General features: G+C 43.6%; 18 non-coding genes across 18 annotated transcripts; 4 read left to right on the forward strand and 14 right to left on the reverse strand.

Moving 5' to 3' along the window:
* Positions 1-935: 935 nt before the first annotated feature.
* On the reverse strand, positions 936-1,007 carry TRNAT-CGU (transfer RNA threonine (anticodon CGU)). Its single transcript has one exon. It is a non-coding gene; the product is annotated as a tRNA-Thr (tRNA).
* Positions 1,008-1,553: 546 nt separating this feature from the next.
* Positions 1,554-1,635, reverse strand: TRNAS-GCU (transfer RNA serine (anticodon GCU)). The gene has a single exon. It is a non-coding gene; the product is annotated as a tRNA-Ser (tRNA).
* A 687-nt stretch (positions 1,636-2,322) lies between these two features.
* TRNAT-UGU (transfer RNA threonine (anticodon UGU)) lies at positions 2,323-2,394 on the reverse strand. Its single transcript has one exon. It is a non-coding gene; the product is annotated as a tRNA-Thr (tRNA).
* Positions 2,395-3,416: 1,022 nt separating this feature from the next.
* On the forward strand, positions 3,417-3,511 carry TRNAI-UAU (transfer RNA isoleucine (anticodon UAU)). Its single transcript has 2 exons — positions 3,417-3,454; positions 3,476-3,511. It is a non-coding gene; the product is annotated as a tRNA-Ile (tRNA).
* A 1,488-nt stretch (positions 3,512-4,999) lies between these two features.
* TRNAT-CGU (transfer RNA threonine (anticodon CGU)) lies at positions 5,000-5,071 on the reverse strand. Its single transcript has one exon. It is a non-coding gene; the product is annotated as a tRNA-Thr (tRNA).
* Positions 5,072-5,617: 546 nt separating this feature from the next.
* Positions 5,618-5,699, reverse strand: TRNAS-GCU (transfer RNA serine (anticodon GCU)). The gene has a single exon. It is a non-coding gene; the product is annotated as a tRNA-Ser (tRNA).
* A 687-nt stretch (positions 5,700-6,386) lies between these two features.
* On the reverse strand, positions 6,387-6,458 carry TRNAT-UGU (transfer RNA threonine (anticodon UGU)). Its single transcript has one exon. It is a non-coding gene; the product is annotated as a tRNA-Thr (tRNA).
* A 1,022-nt stretch (positions 6,459-7,480) lies between these two features.
* TRNAI-UAU (transfer RNA isoleucine (anticodon UAU)) lies at positions 7,481-7,575 on the forward strand. The gene is made up of 2 exons: positions 7,481-7,518; positions 7,540-7,575. It is a non-coding gene; the product is annotated as a tRNA-Ile (tRNA).
* Positions 7,576-9,057: 1,482 nt separating this feature from the next.
* TRNAT-CGU (transfer RNA threonine (anticodon CGU)) lies at positions 9,058-9,129 on the reverse strand. Its single transcript has one exon. It is a non-coding gene; the product is annotated as a tRNA-Thr (tRNA).
* A 546-nt stretch (positions 9,130-9,675) lies between these two features.
* Positions 9,676-9,757, reverse strand: TRNAS-GCU (transfer RNA serine (anticodon GCU)). Its single transcript has one exon. It is a non-coding gene; the product is annotated as a tRNA-Ser (tRNA).
* A 687-nt stretch (positions 9,758-10,444) lies between these two features.
* TRNAT-UGU (transfer RNA threonine (anticodon UGU)) lies at positions 10,445-10,516 on the reverse strand. Its single transcript has one exon. It is a non-coding gene; the product is annotated as a tRNA-Thr (tRNA).
* Positions 10,517-11,538: 1,022 nt separating this feature from the next.
* Positions 11,539-11,633, forward strand: TRNAI-UAU (transfer RNA isoleucine (anticodon UAU)). The gene is made up of 2 exons: positions 11,539-11,576; positions 11,598-11,633. It is a non-coding gene; the product is annotated as a tRNA-Ile (tRNA).
* Positions 11,634-13,121: 1,488 nt separating this feature from the next.
* TRNAT-CGU (transfer RNA threonine (anticodon CGU)) lies at positions 13,122-13,193 on the reverse strand. The gene has a single exon. It is a non-coding gene; the product is annotated as a tRNA-Thr (tRNA).
* Positions 13,194-13,739: 546 nt separating this feature from the next.
* On the reverse strand, positions 13,740-13,821 carry TRNAS-GCU (transfer RNA serine (anticodon GCU)). Its single transcript has one exon. It is a non-coding gene; the product is annotated as a tRNA-Ser (tRNA).
* A 687-nt stretch (positions 13,822-14,508) lies between these two features.
* TRNAT-UGU (transfer RNA threonine (anticodon UGU)) lies at positions 14,509-14,580 on the reverse strand. Its single transcript has one exon. It is a non-coding gene; the product is annotated as a tRNA-Thr (tRNA).
* A 1,022-nt stretch (positions 14,581-15,602) lies between these two features.
* TRNAI-UAU (transfer RNA isoleucine (anticodon UAU)) lies at positions 15,603-15,697 on the forward strand. Its single transcript has 2 exons — positions 15,603-15,640; positions 15,662-15,697. It is a non-coding gene; the product is annotated as a tRNA-Ile (tRNA).
* A 1,488-nt stretch (positions 15,698-17,185) lies between these two features.
* Positions 17,186-17,257, reverse strand: TRNAT-CGU (transfer RNA threonine (anticodon CGU)). The gene has a single exon. It is a non-coding gene; the product is annotated as a tRNA-Thr (tRNA).
* A 546-nt stretch (positions 17,258-17,803) lies between these two features.
* TRNAS-GCU (transfer RNA serine (anticodon GCU)) lies at positions 17,804-17,885 on the reverse strand. Its single transcript has one exon. It is a non-coding gene; the product is annotated as a tRNA-Ser (tRNA).
* Between the last annotated feature and the right edge of the window lie 474 nt (positions 17,886-18,359).

Below are 18,359 nucleotides of genomic sequence, written 5' to 3' on the forward strand. Positions count from 1 at the left end.
TTGCACAGACCTCTCCATGCCTGATTGGTGCCGAAGGTTAGTTGCAAGTGGTCCCCTGCTCACCCTACCTTACACAGGGCCATGCCCAGTTAGGCCCCTCAGGGCTAGGCCCGGCAGGGCTAAGCCCGGCGTTTGTCAGGGGAAATGCCTGGACCCCTGCTCATCATACCTCAGAATCTGGTCTAGCTATTGCAGACATGGGGAATGGTGCTTATATCCCATTGACAGCGCCCACAAGCTGCATACTAATAGCCAATGATGTGTGAATGCGGTCAGGGTAGCAGACATATAGAACAATTGGGTGGGTTCGCTTCCGAACTGGATGCACAGGAGCAGGAGAGAATGGCTGTTGGCGATGTATGCAACTTGCTCTGCGTGAACACATCTACCGACCCCTTCCCCTACACACACGGGCACATACACACACACACACACACATAGCCATTGGAGCTATGCAGAGCTAATCAGAAAGATTGGTAATCATTAGAACATGAAAGATATGTGTTCATTTTTTATTAAACTTGTGGACTCCCGCAGAAACGGAGGGACTCACATCTCTAATTGAGGCTTGCTTACCTCTATACAAATGTGTTTGCTGGCTGTCTTTCTTCAACTGGTATGTGCGGTTGTGTCTGTCTTTGTCTTTCAACACGCCTGGCACGTTTACATTATCAAAGAGATGATTGTATGGAGATGGGGAACACCCCTCCGTTGCATTGTGAACTTGAACAGTCTTTTCACCAAAGCAGCTACATGCGACATTGCAAGGTTTTTGTCAGTCTTTGCCTGAAAACATTAGGCCTTCCTCTCGAACTCTATTTCACTCCTTCTGTGGAAGACTTCAATTATGAGGATGCATCCCGTCATAAAAGGTTCTCTGTAGATGGTGCAACTCTGGCTTCTCTTCCCCGTGCTTTTTGAAAATAATCCGCCCGAGGCCCTGATGAGGTTTGAACTCATGACCCCTGGTTTACGAGACCAGTGCTCTGCCACTGAGCTACAAGGCCACCTGCTGCTTGCTCACAGCCAACAACAGAAAGTGCAAAGAAACCATGGGTTTTACCTAGGTAGATCTCCAGGTATATGAATTTCTGGTTGTGTAAAAATGGCTGTATATCTCTGCATGTGTTCAGTACGTCATCATACATCTGATTTGCGAAAGCGTGTGTGCTTATGTTGGTGATACATTGTCGGTATGCGTTTGAGTATGTACTTTTACGGGTATGTATGTATTGAGTAGGATGCTGAACAGGTTCATGAGTTTAGATAGCAGGTCAGAATGATGGCAAAAGGAACATGTAAAAGGCAGACAACTAAAAGAAAAAAGAATTTGGGATGTAAGCTTGGGAGTTTACTAACTGCGCTGATTTTGGCTCCTATAATAGTAAAGAATGGAAACCTACGAGGAAAGTCTTTGACTAATTTCATTCTCCGCCTGCACCAATGAACTTATTTTTACATCTCTATTTCCATATCTGTACTCATTCCTGACTTTCACAGGGAGGTTGAAAGACTTTGGTCTATGTTTAAATGCAGACTATAAAGAAAAAATACGACGAAGGTGGGATTCGAACCCACGCGTGCAGAGCACAATGGATTAGCAGTCCATCGCCTTAACCACTCGGCCACCTCGTCTGTTTGGGAACGGTGCTCGAATCCCATGCTTAAAGAAGAGATAAAACAATGGTGGTGCAAAGTCAGTGAAAAATAGATCATGTTTGTCATAATAGAAACAAGATCGTTGACTCGTTCTTCCTTACCCGGCCATTGATAGATAAACACATCAAGTTGAAGTTCAGAAAAATATAACAAGAGCTCCTGGAGGGTTCACAACACTAATCCAGAGGAAGGTGCTTGAGCTTCCGTATGGCACACCATTAGTAGTAAAACCAGCATAACGCAAGCTCCAGTTTCCCAGTGTTTGGCATCATTCAACGTTTCCAGCCAAGATCAAAGTTCAGATGCTGCTGCTTCCTGTGATGTCATTGAATTTAAATAGTGAGTGATGGCAATAACCCTTTTCCAATTAAATTTTGCCACATCAACGTCCCTGAAAATAGAGAAAGGCGTGCAACCCAGAACCGCTGTACTGTTCAATAGAGTAAGGGCTTCACCGTGATCATCTGCATCTGTCATCACAAAATTATCAAGGTCTTTTTCTTGAAGAAATTAGGTCCAGAAAGCCGACCTTCCCCACAGACTATTCAGACACCTTGCGCTTGTGGCTTTGTTATAGGCCCGAATCCATTGGTAAAAGGTTGCACAGGTACAATGTGCAATATCAGTTCCTATTCAACAATGTTCAAGAAAATTACCATTTGGAGGCCCTGATGAGGATCGAACTCACGACCCCTGGTTTACAAGACCAGTGCTCTGCCACTGAGCTACAGAGCCCCTCAGGTTACGACGCATAACAGCAACACAACGAGCACACAACATGATGTTTACTGGGTAGACATATTTGAAGGGTGTGTGAGAATGTATGTATATGATTGTGATTTGAACTGTTTTTTTCTGGCCGATTTTTTGAGGAGCAGCTAATTTGTGCGTATTCCGTGCAATTTTAGGGTGACTAATGAGGAGATGTGATGCGTGAAAGTTGAAAAAAACATGTACATGGCAGCAGAGAGACAATATGGATATTACCTTTGCTTTTTTAAATTTCTATCCGGATTCTGGCTCAAAGGGTAGTCAAGCACAGCAGATTGCATTCCTGCCAGTAACACGACAACCTTGTTTGTGTCCTTCTTAATCAACTAACATGCATATTTTCACTTTTGTCTGTATGTTCTTTGAAAGCCAATGGCAATGGTGCTTAGAGCAATGCAGATGTTTAAAAAAGATTTCAAAAGTTAAAATCGACAAAGGTGGGATTCGAAACCACGCGTGTACAGCAGATTAGCAGTCCATCGCCTTAACCACTCGGCCACCTCGTCTACAGGGATTATGTTAGGCATTCAAGTCTTTACAGGTAATAACACAAACATCTTCAAAATAGAACCACAATGCGTTCCTTGTTGAGGTACATCCAGCCGTTTGCAGGAAAACTGCCTCACTTGCTGTTGAGAAAAATTCATCAAAGTCCTGGGGTGTTTATAGGCATCGCCAAGATGACATTGGGAGGTGTTTCAATTGACACGTGTTGAATATGAGGAAGAGCATCATGCTGGCTCCAGTGGCACTGCCTGCAGCATGACAAAAATGTAGAAGGGACATTTGACTGCACCATTGGCTGAACATCAGTGGCAAAGTGTATATCAGGCTAAAAGGTAAGCTCCAGTGGCACAATATGGGCACTACAAGGCACCCATAATTTGGTGTCAGCTAAAAAGACAATGCCAGAGCTTGTGGGTGCTTTTGTACACTTGTGTGTGTGTTTGTGGGTGTAGTTTCATGTCGAAAACCAAAACACAGCAGCTCCAGTGGCGCAATCGGTTAGCGCGCGGTACTTATACAGCAGTACATGCAGTGAGCAATGCCGAGGTTGTGAGTTCAAGCCTCACCTGGAGCAACTTTGGAACTTTTTACTAATTCACCTCAAAACTGAATAATTGAACCAATAAATGTTCTGGACATTTTTTGGTTCACCTCAAGGTTTCCTTGATTGTCAGTTAATGTTGTATGACAGCTCCTCTGCCTTTTAGACATGGAATACTCATTGCAAGTTATTTATGGGGTGTTTGCGCTTTAAATACAGCTACGGAGGGTTTTTGAAAATAGAACAGAAAATAAAAAATGTCAACTGTTATTATACTCCATTTTCTGCTGAGCACCACTTACGGAAGACATTTGTAAAGGTAGAAAAAGGGTTACTGGAGTAGGATCCAGGAGACAATATCAACTTACAAAGAATAATGTTGTCTATTTACTGCATTATCGCCTTTGAAGCAAACCTCTGAGAATAAATACCCTTTCACTAATCAGGCAGTCACTTTGATAAAATCAAGCAGAACAAGGATGCTGATAGGAACTCGCCTCATTTGCATATGGGCTAGGGCTTCTGGGAGCCATGAGAATTAGGAGTTGAAGGTTTTGCAGATCGAGATTGCTAAAGGGCTGGGCATTTGCACAGACCTCTCCATGCCTGATTGGTGCCGAAGGTTAGTTGCAAGTGGTCCCCTGCTCACCCTACCTTACACAGGGCCATGCCCAGTTAGGCCCCTCAGGGCTAGGCCCGGCAGGGCTAAGCCCGGCGTTCGTCAGGCGAAGTGCCTGGACCCCTGCTCATCATACCTCAGAATCTGGTCTAGCTATTGCAGACATGGGGAATGGTGCTTATATCCCATTGACAGCGCCCACAAGCTGCATACTAATAGCCAATGATGTGTGAATGCGGTCAGGGTAGCAGACATATAGAACAATTGGGTGGGTTCGCTTCCGAACTGGATGCACAGGAGCAGGAGAGAATGGCTGTTGGCGATGTATGCAACTTGCTCTGCGTGAACACATCTACCGACCCCTTCCCCTACACACACGGGCACATACACACACACACACACACATAGCCATTGGAGCTATGCAGAGCTAATCAGAAAGATTGGTAATCATTAGAACATGAAAGATATGTGTTCATTTTTTATTAAACTTGTGGACTCCCGCAGAAACGGAGGGACTCACATCTCTAATTGAGGCTTGCTTACCTCTATACAAATGTGTTTGCTGGCTGTCTTTCTTCAACTGGTATGTGCGGTTGTGTCTGTCTTTGTCTTTCAACACGCCTGGCACGTTTACATTATCAAAGAGATGATTGTATGGAGATGGGGAACACCCCTCCGTTGCATTGTGAACTTGAACAGTCTTTTCACCAAAGCAGCTACATGCGACATTGCAAGGTTTTTGTCAGTCTTTGCCTGAAAACATTAGGCCTTCCTCTCGAACTCTATTTCACTCCTTCTGTGGAAGACTTCAATTATGAGGATGCATCCCGTCATAAAAGGTTCTCTGTAGATGGTGCAACTCTGGCTTCTCTTCCCCGTGCTTTTTGAAAATAATCCGCCCGAGGCCCTGATGAGGTTTGAACTCATGACCCCTGGTTTACGAGACCAGTGCTCTGCCACTGAGCTACAAGGCCACCTGCTGCTTGCTCACAGCCAACAACAGAAAGTGCAAAGAAACCATGGGTTTTACCTAGGTAGATCTCCAGGTATATGAATTTCTGGTTGTGTAAAAATGGCTGTATATCTCTGCATGTGTTCAGTACGTCATCATACATCTGATTTGCGAAAGCGTGTGTGCTTATGTTGGTGATACATTGTCGGTATGCGTTTGAGTATGTACTTTTACGGGTATGTATGTATTGAGTAGGATGCTGAACAGGTTCATGAGTTTAGATAGCAGGTCAGAATGATGGCAAAAGGAACATGTAAAATGCAGACAACTAAAAGAAAAAAGAATTTGGGATGTAAGCTTGGGAGTTTACTAACTGCGCTGATTTTGGCTCCTATAATAGTAAAGAATGGAAACCTACGAGGAAAGTCTTTGACTAATTTCATTCTCCGCCTGCACCAATGAACTTATTTTTACATCTCTATTTCCATATCTGTACTCATTCCTGTCTTTCACAGGGAGGTTGAAAGACTTTGGTCTATGTTTAAATGCAGACTATAAAGAAAAAATACGACGAAGGTGGGATTCGAACCCACGCGTGCAGAGCACAATGGATTAGCAGTCCATCGCCTTAACCACTCGGCCACCTCGTCTGTTTGGGAACAGTGCTCGAATCCCATGCTTAAAGAAGAGATAAAACAATGGTGGTGCAAAGTCAGTGAAAAATAGATCATGTTTGTCATAATAGAAACAAGATCGTTGACTCGTTCTTCCTTACCCGGCCATTGATAGATAAACACATCAAGTTGAAGTTCAGAAAAATATAACAAGAGCTCCTGGAGGGTTCACAACACTAATCCAGAGGAAGGTGCTTGAGCTTCCGTATGGCACACCATTAGTAGTAAAACCAGCATAACGCAAGCTCCAGTTTCCCAGTGTTTGGCATCATTCAACGTTTCCAGCCAAGATCAAAGTTCAGATGCTGCTGCTTCCTGTGATGTCATTGAATTTAAATAGTGAGTGATGGCAATAACCCTTTTCCAATTAAATTTTGCCACATCAACGTCCCTGAAAATAGAGAAAGGCGTGCAACCCAGAACCGCTGTACTGTTCAATAGAGTAAGGGCTTCACCGTGATCATCTGCATCTGTCATCACAAAATTATCAAGGTCTTTTTCTTGAAGAAATTAGGTCCAGAAAGCCGACCTTCCCCACAGACTATTCAGACACCTTGCGCTTGTGGCTTTGTTATAGGCCCGAATCCATTGGTAAAAGGTTGCACAGGTACAATGTGCAATATCAGTTCCTATTCAACAATGTTCAAGAAAATTACCATTTGGAGGCCCTGATGAGGATCGAACTCACGACCCCTGGTTTACAAGACCAGTGCTCTGCCACTGAGCTACAGAGCCCCTCAGGTTACCACGCATAACAGCAACACAACGAGCACACAACATGATGTTTACTGGGTAGACATATTTGAAGGGTGTGTGAGAATGTATGTATATGATTGTGATTTGACCTGTTTTTTTCTGGCCGATTTTTTGAGGAGCAGCTAATTTGTGCGTATTCCGTGCAATTTTAGGGTGACTAATGAGGAGATGTGATGCGTGAAAGTTGAAAAAAACATGTACATGGCAGCAGAGAGACAATATGGATATTACCTTTGCTTTTTTAAATTTCTATCCGGATTCTGGCTCAAAGGGTAGTCAAGCACAGCAGATTGCATTCCTGCCAGTAACACGACAACCTTGTTTGTGTCCTTCTTAATCAACTAACATGCATATTTTCACTTTTGTCTGTATGTTCTTTGAAAGCCAATGGCAATGGTGCTTAGAGCAATGCAGATGTTTAAAAAAGATTTCAAAAGTTAAAATCGACAAAGGTGGGATTCGAAACCACGCGTGTACAGCAGATTAGCAGTCCATCGCCTTAACCACTCGGCCACCTCGTCTACAGGGATTATGTTAGGCATTCAAGTCTTTACAGGTAATAACACAAACATCTTCAAAATAGAACCACAATGCGTTCCTTGTTGAGGTACATCCAGCCGTTTGCAGGAAAACTGCCTCACTTGCTGTTGAGAAAAATTCATCAAAGTCCTGGGGTGTTTATAGGCATCGCCAAGATGACATTGGGAGGTGTTTCAATTGACACGTGTTGAATATGAGGAAGAGCATCATGCTGGCTCCAGTGGCACTGCCTGCAGCATGACAAAAATGTAGAAGGGACATTTGACTGCACCATTGGCTGAACATCAGTGGCAAAGTGTATATCAGGCTAAAAGGTAAGCTCCAGTGGCACAATATGGGCACTACAAGGCACCCATAATTTGGTGTCAGCTAAAAAGACAATGCCAGAGCTTGTGGGTGCTTTTGTACACTTGTGTGTGTGTTTGTGGGTGTAGTTTCATGTCGAAAACCAAAACACAGCAGCTCCAGTGGCGCAATCGGTTAGCGCGCGGTACTTATACAGCAGTACATGCAGTGAGCAATGCCGAGGTTGTGAGTTCAAGCCTCACCTGGAGCAACTTTGGAACTTTTTACTAATTCACCTCAAAACTGAATTATTGAACCAATAAATGTTCTGGACATTTTTTGGTTCACCTCAAGGTTTCCTTGATTGTCAGTTAATGTTGTATGACAGCTCCTCTGCCTTTTAGACATGGAATACTCATTGCAAGTTATTTATGGGGTGTTTGCGCTTTAAATACAGCTACGGAGGGTTTTTGAAAATAGAACAGAAAATAAAAAATGTCAACTGTTATTATACTCCATTTTCTGCTGAGCACCACTTACGGAAGACATTTGTAAAGGTAGAAAAAGGGTTACTGGAGTAGGATCCAGGAGACAATATCAACTTACAAAGAATAATGTTGTCTATTTACTGCATTATCGCCTTTGAAGCAAACCTCTGAGAATAAATACCCTTTCACTAATCAGGCAGTCACTTTGATAAAATCAAGCAGAACAAGGATGCTGATAGGAACTCGCCTCATTTGCATATGGGCTAGGGCTTCTGGGAGCCATGAGAATTAGGAGTTGAAGGTTTTGCAGATCGAGATTGCTAAAGGGCTGGGCATTTGCACAGACCTCTCCATGCCTGATTGGTGCCGAAGGTTAGTTGCAAGTGGTCCCCTGCTCACCCTACCTTACACAGGGCCATGCCCAGTTAGGCCCCTCAGGGCTAGGCCCGGCGTTTGTCAGGCGTTCGTCAGGCGAAGTGCCTGGACCCCTGCTCATCATACCTCAGAATCTGGTCTAGCTATTGCAGACATGGGGAATGGTGCTTATATCCCATTGACAGCGCCCACAAGCTGCATACTAATAGCCAATGATGTGTGAATGCGGTCAGGGTAGCAGACATATAGAACAATTGGGTGGGTTCGCTTCCGAACTGGATGCACAGGAGCAGGAGAGAATGGCTGTTGGCGATGTATGCAACTTGCTCTGCGTGAACACATCTACCGACCCCTTCCCCTACACACACGGGCACATACACACACACACACACATAGCCATTGGAGCTATGCAGAGCTAATCAGAAAGATTGGTAATCATTAGAACATGAAAGATATGTGTTCATTTTTTATTAAACTTGTGGACTCCCGCAGAAACGGAGGGACTCACATCTCTAATTGAGGCTTGCTTACCTCTATACAAATGTGTTTGCTGGCTGTCTTTCTTCAACTGGTATGTGCGGTTGTGTCTGCCTTTGTCTTTCAACACGCCTGGCACGTTTACATTATCAAAGAGATGATTGTATGGAGATGGGGAACACCCCTCCGTTGCATTGTGAACTTGAACAGTCTTTTCACCAAAGCAGCTACATGCGACATTGCAAGGTTTTTGTCAGTCTTTGCCTGAAAACATTAGGCCTTCCTCTCGAACTCTATTTCACTCCTTCTGTGGAAGACTTCAATTATGAGGATGCATCCCGTCATAAAAGGTTCTCTGTAGATGGTGCAACTCTGGCTTCTCTTCCCCGTGCTTTTTGAAAATAATCCGCCCGAGGCCCTGATGAGGTTTGAACTCATGACCCCTGGTTTACGAGACCAGTGCTCTGCCACTGAGCTACAAGGCCACCTGCTGCTTGCTCACAGCCAACAACAGAAAGTGCAAAGAAACCATGGTTTTTACCTAGGTAGATCTCCAGGTATATGAATTTCTGGTTGTGTAAAAATGGCTGTATATCTCTGCATGTGTTCAGTACGTCATCATACATCTGATTTGCGAAAGCGTGTGTGCTTATGTTGGTGATACATTGTCGGTATGCGTTTGAGTATGTACTTTTACGGGTATGTATGTATTGAGTAGGATGCTGAACAGGTTCATGAGTTTAGATAGCAGGTCAGAATGATGGCAAAAGGAACATGTAAAAGGCAGACAACTAAAAGAAAAAAGAATTTGGGATGTAAGCTTGGGAGTTTACTAACTGCGCTGATTTTGGCTCCTATAATAGTAAAGAATGGAAACCTACGAGGAAAGTCTTTGACTAATTTCATTCTCCGCCTGCACCAATGAACTTATTTTTACATCTCTATTTCCATATCTGTACTCATTCCTGACTTTCACAGGGAGGTTGAAAGACTTTGGTCTATGTTTAAATGCAGACTATAAAGAAAAAATACGACGAAGGTGGGATTCGAACCCACGCGTGCAGAGCACAATGGATTAGCAGTCCATCGCCTTAACCACTCGGCCACCTCGTCTGTTTGGGAACGGTGCTCGAATCCCATGCTTAAAGAAGAGATAAAACAATGGTGGTGCAAAGTCAGTGAAAAATAGATCATGTTTGTCATAATAGAAACAAGATCGTTGACTCGTTCTTCCTTACCCGGCCATTGATAGATAAACACATCAAGTTGAAGTTCAGAAAAATATAACAAGAGCTCCTGGAGGGTTCACAACACTAATCCAGAGGAAGGTGCTTGAGCTTCCGTATGGCACACCATTAGTAGTAAAACCAGCATAACGCAAGCTCCAGTTTCCCAGTGTTTGGCATCATTCAACGTTTCCAGCCAAGATCAAAGTTCAGATGCTGCTGCTTCCTGTGATGTCATTGAATTTAAATAGTGAGTGATGGCAATAACCCTTTTCCAATTAAATTTTGCCACATCAACGTCCCTGAAAATAGAGAAAGGCGTGCAACCCAGAACCGCTGTACTGTTCAATAGAGTAAGGGCTTCACCGTGATCATCTGCATCTGTCATCACAAAATTATCAAGGTCTTTTTCTTGAAGAAATTAGGTCCAGAAAGCCGACCTTCCCCACAGACTATTCAGACACCTTGCGCTTGTGGCTTTGTTATAGGCCCGAATCCATTGGTAAAAGGTTGCACAGGTACAATGTGCAATATCAGTTCCTATTCAACAATGTTCAAGAAAATTACCATTTGGAGGCCCTGATGAGGATCGAACTCATGACCCCTGGTTTACAAGACCAGTGCTCTGCCACTGAGCTACAGAGCCCCTCAGGTTACGACGCATAACAGCAACACAACGAGCACACAACATGATGTTTACTGGGTAGACATATTTGAAGGGTGTGTGAGAATGTATGTATATGATTGTGATTTGAACTGTTTTTTTCTGGCCGATTTTTTGAGGAGCAGCTAATTTGTGCGTATTCCGTGCAATTTTAGGGTGACTAATGAGGAGATGTGATGCGTGAAAGTTGAAAAAAACATGTACATGGCAGCAGAGAGACAATATGGATATTACCTTTGCTTTTTTAAATTTCTATCCGGATTCTGGCTCAAAGGGTAGTCAAGCACAGCAGATTGCATTCCTGCCAGTAACACGACAACCTTGTTTGTGTCCTTCTTAATCAACTAACATGCATATTTTCACTTTTGTCTGTATGTTCTTTGAAAGCCAATGGCAATGGTGCTTAGAGCAATGCAGATGTTTAAAAAAGATTTCAAAAGTTAAAATCGACAAAGGTGGGATTCGAAACCACGCGTGTACAGCAGATTAGCAGTCCATCGCCTTAACCACTCGGCCACCTCGTCTACAGGGATTATGTTAGGCATTCAAGTCTTTACAGGTAATAACACAAACATCTTCAAAATAGAACCACAATGCGTTCCTTGTTGAGGTACATCCAGCCGTTTGCAGGAAAACTGCCTCACTTGCTGTTGAGAAAAATTCATCAAAGTCCTGGGGTGTTTATAGGCATCGCCAAGATGACATTGGGAGGTGTTTCAATTGACACGTGTTGAATATGAGGAAGAGCATCATGCTGGCTCCAGTGGCACTGCCTGCAGCATGACAAAAATGTAGAAGGGACATTTGACTGCACCATTGGCTGAACATCAGTGGCAAAGTGTATATCAGGCTAAAAGGTAAGCTCCAGTGGCACAATATGGGCACTACAAGGCACCCATAATTTGGTGTCAGCTAAAAAGACAATGCCAGAGCTTGTGGGTGCTTTTGTACACTTGTGTGTGTGTTTGTGGGTGTAGGTTCATGTCGAAAACCAAAACACAGCAGCTCCAGTGGCGCAATCGGTTAGCGCGCGGTACTTATACAGCAGTACATGCAGTGAGCAATGCCGAGGTTGTGAGTTCAAGCCTCACCTGGAGCAACTTTGGAACTTTTTACTAATTCACCTCAAAACTGAATTATTGAACCAATAAATGTTCTGGACATTTTTTGGTTCACCTCAAGGTTTCCTTGATTGTCAGTTAATGTTGTATGACAGCTCCTCTGCCTTTTAGACATGGAATACTCATTGCAAGTTATTTATGGGGTGTTTGCGCTTTAAATACAGCTACGGAGGGTTTTTGAAAATAGAACAGAAAATAAAAAATGTCAACTGTTATTATACTCCATTTTCTGCTGAGCACCACTTACGGAAGACATTTGTAAAGGTAGAAAAAGGGTTACTGGAGTAGGATCCAGGAGACAATATCAACTTACAAAGAATAATGTTGTCTATTTACTGCATTATCGCCTTTGAAGCAAACCTCTGAGAATAAATACCCTTTCACTAATCAGGCAGTCACTTTGATAAAATCAAGCAGAACAAGGATGCTGATAGGAACTCGCCTCATTTGCATATGGGCTAGGGCTTCTGGGAGCCATGAGAATTAGGAGTTGAAGGTTTTGCAGATCGAGATTGCTAAAGGGCTGGGCATTTGCACAGACCTCTCCATGCCTGATTGGTGCCGAAGGTTAGTTGCAAGTGGTCCCCTGCTCACCCTACCTTACACAGGGCCATGCCCAGTTAGGCCCCTCAGGGCTAGGCCCGGCAGGGCTAAGCCCGGCGTTTGTCAGGGGAAATGCCTGGACCCCTGCTCATCATACCTCAGAATCTGGTCTAGCTATTGCAGACATGGGGAATGGTGCTTATATCCTATTGACAGCGCCCACAAGCTGCATACTAATAGCCAATGATGTGTGAATGCGGTCAGGGTAGCAGACATATAGAACAATTGGGTGGGTTCGCTTCCGAACTGGATGCACAGGAGCAGGAGAGAATGGCTGTTGGCGATGTATGCAACTTGCTCTGCGTGAACACATCTACCGACCCCTTCCCCTACACACACGGGCACATACACACACACACACACACATAGCCATTGGAGCTATGCAGAGCTAATCAGAAAGATTGGTAATCATTAGAACATGAAAGATATGTGTTCATTTTTTATTAAACTTGTGGACTCCCGCAGAAACGGAGGGACTCACATCTCTAATTGAGGCTTGCTTACCTCTATACAAATGTGTTTGCTGGCTGTCTTTCTTCAACTGGTATGTGCGGTTGTGTCTGTCTTTGTCTTTCAACACGCCTGGCACGTTTACATTATCAAAGAGATGATTGTATGGAGATGGGGAACACCCCTCCGTTGCATTGTGAACTTGAACAGTCTTTTCACCAAAGCAGCTACATGCGACATTGCAAGGTTTTTGTCAGTCTTTGCCTGAAAACATTAGGCCTTCCTCTCGAACTCTATTTCACTCCTTCTGTGGAAGACTTCAATTATGAGGATGCATCCCGTCATAAAAGGTTCTCTGTAGATGGTGCAACTCTGGCTTCTCTTCCCCATGCTTTTTGAAAATAATCCGCCCGAGGCCCTGATGAGGTTTGAACTCATGACCCCTGGTTTACGAGACCAGTGCTCTGCCACTGAGCTACAAGGCCACCTGCTGCTTGCTCACAGCCAACAACAGAAAGTGCAAAGAAACCATGGGTTTTACCTAGGTAGATCTCCAGGTATATGAATTTCTGGTTGTGTAAAAATGGCTGTATATCTCTGCATGTGTTCAGTACGTCATCATACATCTGATTTGCGAAAGCGTGTGTGCTTATGTTGGTGATACATTGTCGGTATGCGTTTGAGTATGTACTTTTACGGGTATGTATGTATTGAGTAGGATGCTGAACAGGTTCATGAGTTTAGATAGCAGGTCAGAATGATGGCAAAAGGAACATGTAAAAGGCAGACAACTAAAAGAAAAAAGAATTTGGGATGTAAGCTTGGGAGTTTACTAACTGCGCTGATTTTGGCTCCTATAATAGTAAAGAATGGAAACCTACGAGGAAAGTCTTTGACTAATTTCATTCTCCGCCTGCACCAATGAACTTATTTTTACATCTCTATTTCCATATCTGTACTCATTCCTGACTTTCACAGGGAGGTTGAAAGACTTTGGTCTATGTTTAAATGCAGACTATAAAGAAAAAATACGACGAAGGTGGGATTCGAACCCACGCGTGCAGAGCACAATGGATTAGCAGTCCATCGCCTTAACCACTCGGCCACCTCGTCTGTTTGGGAACGGTGCTCGAATCCCATGCTTAAAGAAGAGATAAAACAATGGTGGTGCAAAGTCAGTGAAAAATAGATCATGTTTGTCATAATAGAAACAAGATCGTTGACTCGTTCTTCCTTACCCGGCCATTGATAGATAAACACATCAAGTTGAAGTTCAGAAAAATATAACAAGAGCTCCTGGAGGGTTCACAACACTAATCCAGAGGAAGGTGCTTGAGCTTCCGTATGGCACACCATTAGTAGTAAAACCAGCATAACGCAAGCTCCAGTTTCCCAGTGTTTGGCATCATTCAACGTTTCCAGCCAAGATCAAAGTTCAGATGCTGCTGCTTCCTGTGATGTCATTGAATTTAAATAGTGAGTGATGGCAATAACCCTTTTCCAATTAAATTTTGCCACATCAACGTCCCTGAAAATAGAGAAAGGCGTGCAACCCAGAACCGCTGTACTGTTCAATAGAGTAAGGGCTTCACCGTGATCATCTGCATCTGTCATCACAAAATTATCAAGGTCTTTTTCTTGAAGAAATTAGGTCCAGAAAGCCGACCTTCCCCACAGACTATTCAGACACCTTGCGCTTGTGGCTTTGTTATAGGCCCGAATCCATTGGTAAAAGGTTGCACAGGTACAATGTGCAATATCAGTTCCTATTCAACAATGTTCAAGAAAATTACCATTTGGAGGCCCTGATGAGGATCGAACTCACGACCCCTGGTTTACAAGACCAGTGCTCTGCCACTGAGCTACAGAGCCCCTCAGGTTACGACGCATAACAGCAACACAACGAGCACACAACATGATGTTTACTGGGTAGACATATTTGAAGGGTGTGTGAGAATGTATGTATATGATTGTGATTTGAACTGTTTTTTTCTGGCCGATTTTTTGAGGAGCAGCTAATTTGTGCGTATTCCGTGCAATTTTAGGGTGACTAATGAGGAGATGTGATGCGTGAAAGTTGAAAAAAACATGTACATGGCAGCAGAGAGACAATATGGATATTACCTTTGCTTTTTTAAATTTCTATCCGGATTCTGGCTCAAAGGGTAGTCAAGCACAGCAGATTGCATTCCTGCCAGTAACACGACAACCTTGTTTGTGTCCTTCTTAATCAACTAACATGCATATTTTCACTTTTGTCTGTATGTTCTTTGAAAGCCAATGGCAATGGTGCTTAGAGCAATGCAGATGTTTAAAAAAGATTTCAAAAGTTAAAATCGACAAAGGTGGGATTCGAAACCACGCGTGTACAGCAGATTAGCAGTCCATCGCCTTAACCACTCGGCCACCTCGTCTACAGGGATTATGTTAGGCATTCAAGTCTTTACAGGTAATAACACAAACATCTTCAAAATAGAACCACAATGCGTTCCTTGTTGAGGTACATCCAGCCGTTTGCAGGAAAACTGCCTCACTTGCTGTTGAGAAAAATTCATCAAAGTCCTGGGGTGTTTATAGGCATCGCCAAGATGACATTGGGAGGTGTTTCAATTGACACGTGTTGAATATGAGGAAGAGCATCATGCTGGCTCCAGTGGCACTGCCTGCAGCATGACAAAAATGTAGAAGGGACATTTGACTGCACCATTGGCTGAACATCAGTGGCAAAGTGTATATCAGGCTAAAAGGTAAGCTCCAGTGGCACAATATGGGCACTACAAGGCACCCATAATTTGGTGTCAGCTAAAAAGACAATGCCAGAGCTTGTGGGTGCTTTTGTACACTTGTGTGTGTGTTTGTGGGTGTAGTTTCATGTCGAAAACCAAAACACAGCAGCTCCAGTGGCGCAATCGGTTAGCGCGCGGTACTTATACAGCAGTACATGCAGTGAGCAATGCCGAGGTTGTGAGTTCAAGCCTCACCTGGAGCAACTTTGGAACTTTTTACTAATTCACCTCAAAACTGAATAATTGAACCAATAAATGTTCTGGACATTTTTTGGTTCACCTCAAGGTTTCCTTGATTGTCAGTTAATGTTGTATGACAGCTCCTCTGCCTTTTAGACATGGAATACTCATTGCAAGTTATTTATGGGGTGTTTGCGCTTTAAATACAGCTACGGAGGGTTTTTGAAAATAGAACAGAAAATAAAAAATGTCAACTGTTATTATACTCCATTTTCTGCTGAGCACCACTTACGGAAGACATTTGTAAAGGTAGAAAAAGGGTTACTGGAGTAGGATCCAGGAGACAATATCAACTTACAAAGAATAATGTTGTCTATTTACTGCATTATCGCCTTTGAAGCAAACCTCTGAGAATAAATACCCTTTCACTAATCAGGCAGTCACTTTGATAAAATCAAGCAGAACAAGGATGCTGATAGGAACTCGCCTCATTTGCATATGGGCTAGGGCTTCTGGGAGCCATGAGAATTAGGAGTTGAAGGTTTTGCAGATCGAGATTGCTAAAGGGCTGGGCATTTGCACAGACCTCTCCATGCCTGATTGGTGCCGAAGGTTAGTTGCAAGTGGTCCCCTGCTCACCCTACCTTACACAGGGCCATGCCCAGTTAGGCCCCTCAGGGCTAGGCCCGGCAGGGCTAAGCCCGGCGTTCGTCAGGCGAAGTGCCTGGACCCCTGCTCATCATACCTCAGAATCTGGTCTAGCTATTGCAGACATGGGGAATGGTGCTTATATCCCATTGACAGCGCCCACAAGCTGCATACTAATAGCCAATGATGTGTGAATGCGGTCAGGGTAGCAGACATATAGAACAATTGGGTGGGTTCGCTTCCGAACTGGATGCACAGGAGCAGGAGAGAATGGCTGTTGGCGATGTATGCAACTTGCTCTGCGTGAACACATCTACCGACCCCTTCCCCTACACACACGGGCACATACACACACACACACACACATAGCCATTGGAGCTATGCAGAGCTAATCAGAAAGATTGGTAATCATTAGAACATGAAAGATATGTGTTCATTTTTTATTAAACTTGTGGACTCCCGCAGAAACGGAGGGACTCACATCTCTAATTGAGGCTTGCTTACCTCTATACAAATGTGTTTGCTGGCTGTCTTTCTTCAACTGGTATGTGCGGTTGTGTCTGTCTTTGTCTTTCAACACGCCTGGCACGTTTACATTATCAAAGAGATGATTGTATGGAGATGGGGAACACCCCTCCGTTGCATTGTGAACTTGAACAGTCTTTTCACCAAAGCAGCTACATGCGACATTGCAAGGTTTTTGTCAGTCTTTGCCTGAAAACATTAGGCCTTCCTCTCGAACTCTATTTCACTCCTTCTGTGGAAGACTTCAATTATGAGGATGCATCCCGTCATAAAAGGTTCTCTGTAGATGGTGCAACTCTGGCTTCTCTTCCCCGTGCTTTTTGAAAATAATCCGCCCGAGGCCCTGATGAGGTTTGAACTCATGACCCCTGGTTTACGAGACCAGTGCTCTGCCACTGAGCTACAAGGCCACCTGCTGCTTGCTCACAGCCAACAACAGAAAGTGCAAAGAAACCATGGGTTTTACCTAGGTAGATCTCCAGGTATATGAATTTCTGGTTGTGTAAAAATGGCTGTATATCTCTGCATGTGTTCAGTACGTCATCATACATCTGATTTGCGAAAGCGTGTGTGCTTATGTTGGTGATACATTGTCGGTATGCGTTTGAGTATGTACTTTTACGGGTATGTATGTATTGAGTAGGATGCTGAACAGGTTCATGAGTTTAGATAGCAGGTCAGAATGATGGCAAAAGGAACATGTAAAATGCAGACAACTAAAAGAAAAAAGAATTTGGGATGTAAGCTTGGGAGTTTACTAACTGCGCTGATTTTGGCTCCTATAATAGTAAAGAATGGAAACCTACGAGGAAAGTCTTTGACTAATTTCATTCTCCGCCTGCACCAATGAACTTATTTTTACATCTCTATTTCCATATCTGTACTCATTCCTGTCTTTCACAGGGAGGTTGAAAGACTTTGGTCTATGTTTAAATGCAGACTATAAAGAAAAAATACGACGAAGGTGGGATTCGAACCCACGCGTGCAGAGCACAATGGATTAGCAGTCCATCGCCTTAACCACTCGGCCACCTCGTCTGTTTGGGAACAGTGCTCGAATCCCATGCTTAAAGAAGAGATAAAACAATGGTGGTGCAAAGTCAGTGAAAAATAGATCATGTTTGTCATAATAGAAACAAGATCGTTGACTCGTTCTTCCTTACCCGGCCATTGATAGATAAACACATCAAGTTGAAGTTCAGAAAAATATAACAAGAGCTCCTGGAGGGTTCACAACACTAATCCAGAGGAAGGTGCTTGAGCTTCCGTATGGCACACCATTAGTAGTAAAACCAGCATAACGCAAGCTCCAGTTTCCCAGTGTTTGGCATCATTCAACGTTTCCAGCCAAGATCAAAGTTCAGATGCTGCTGCTTCCTGTGATGTCATTGAATTTAAATAGTGAGTGATGGCAATAACCCTTTTCCAATTAAATTTTGCCACATCAACGTCCCTGAAAATAGAGAAAGGCGTGCAACCCAGAACCGCTGTACTGTTCAATAGAGTAAGGGC

Source organism: Ambystoma mexicanum, chromosome 13 (genome assembly GCF_040938575.1).
Source record: "Ambystoma mexicanum isolate Mex_15411 chromosome 13, UKY_AmexF1_1, whole genome shotgun sequence".
NCBI lineage: Eukaryota > Metazoa > Chordata > Amphibia > Caudata > Ambystomatidae > Ambystoma > Ambystoma mexicanum.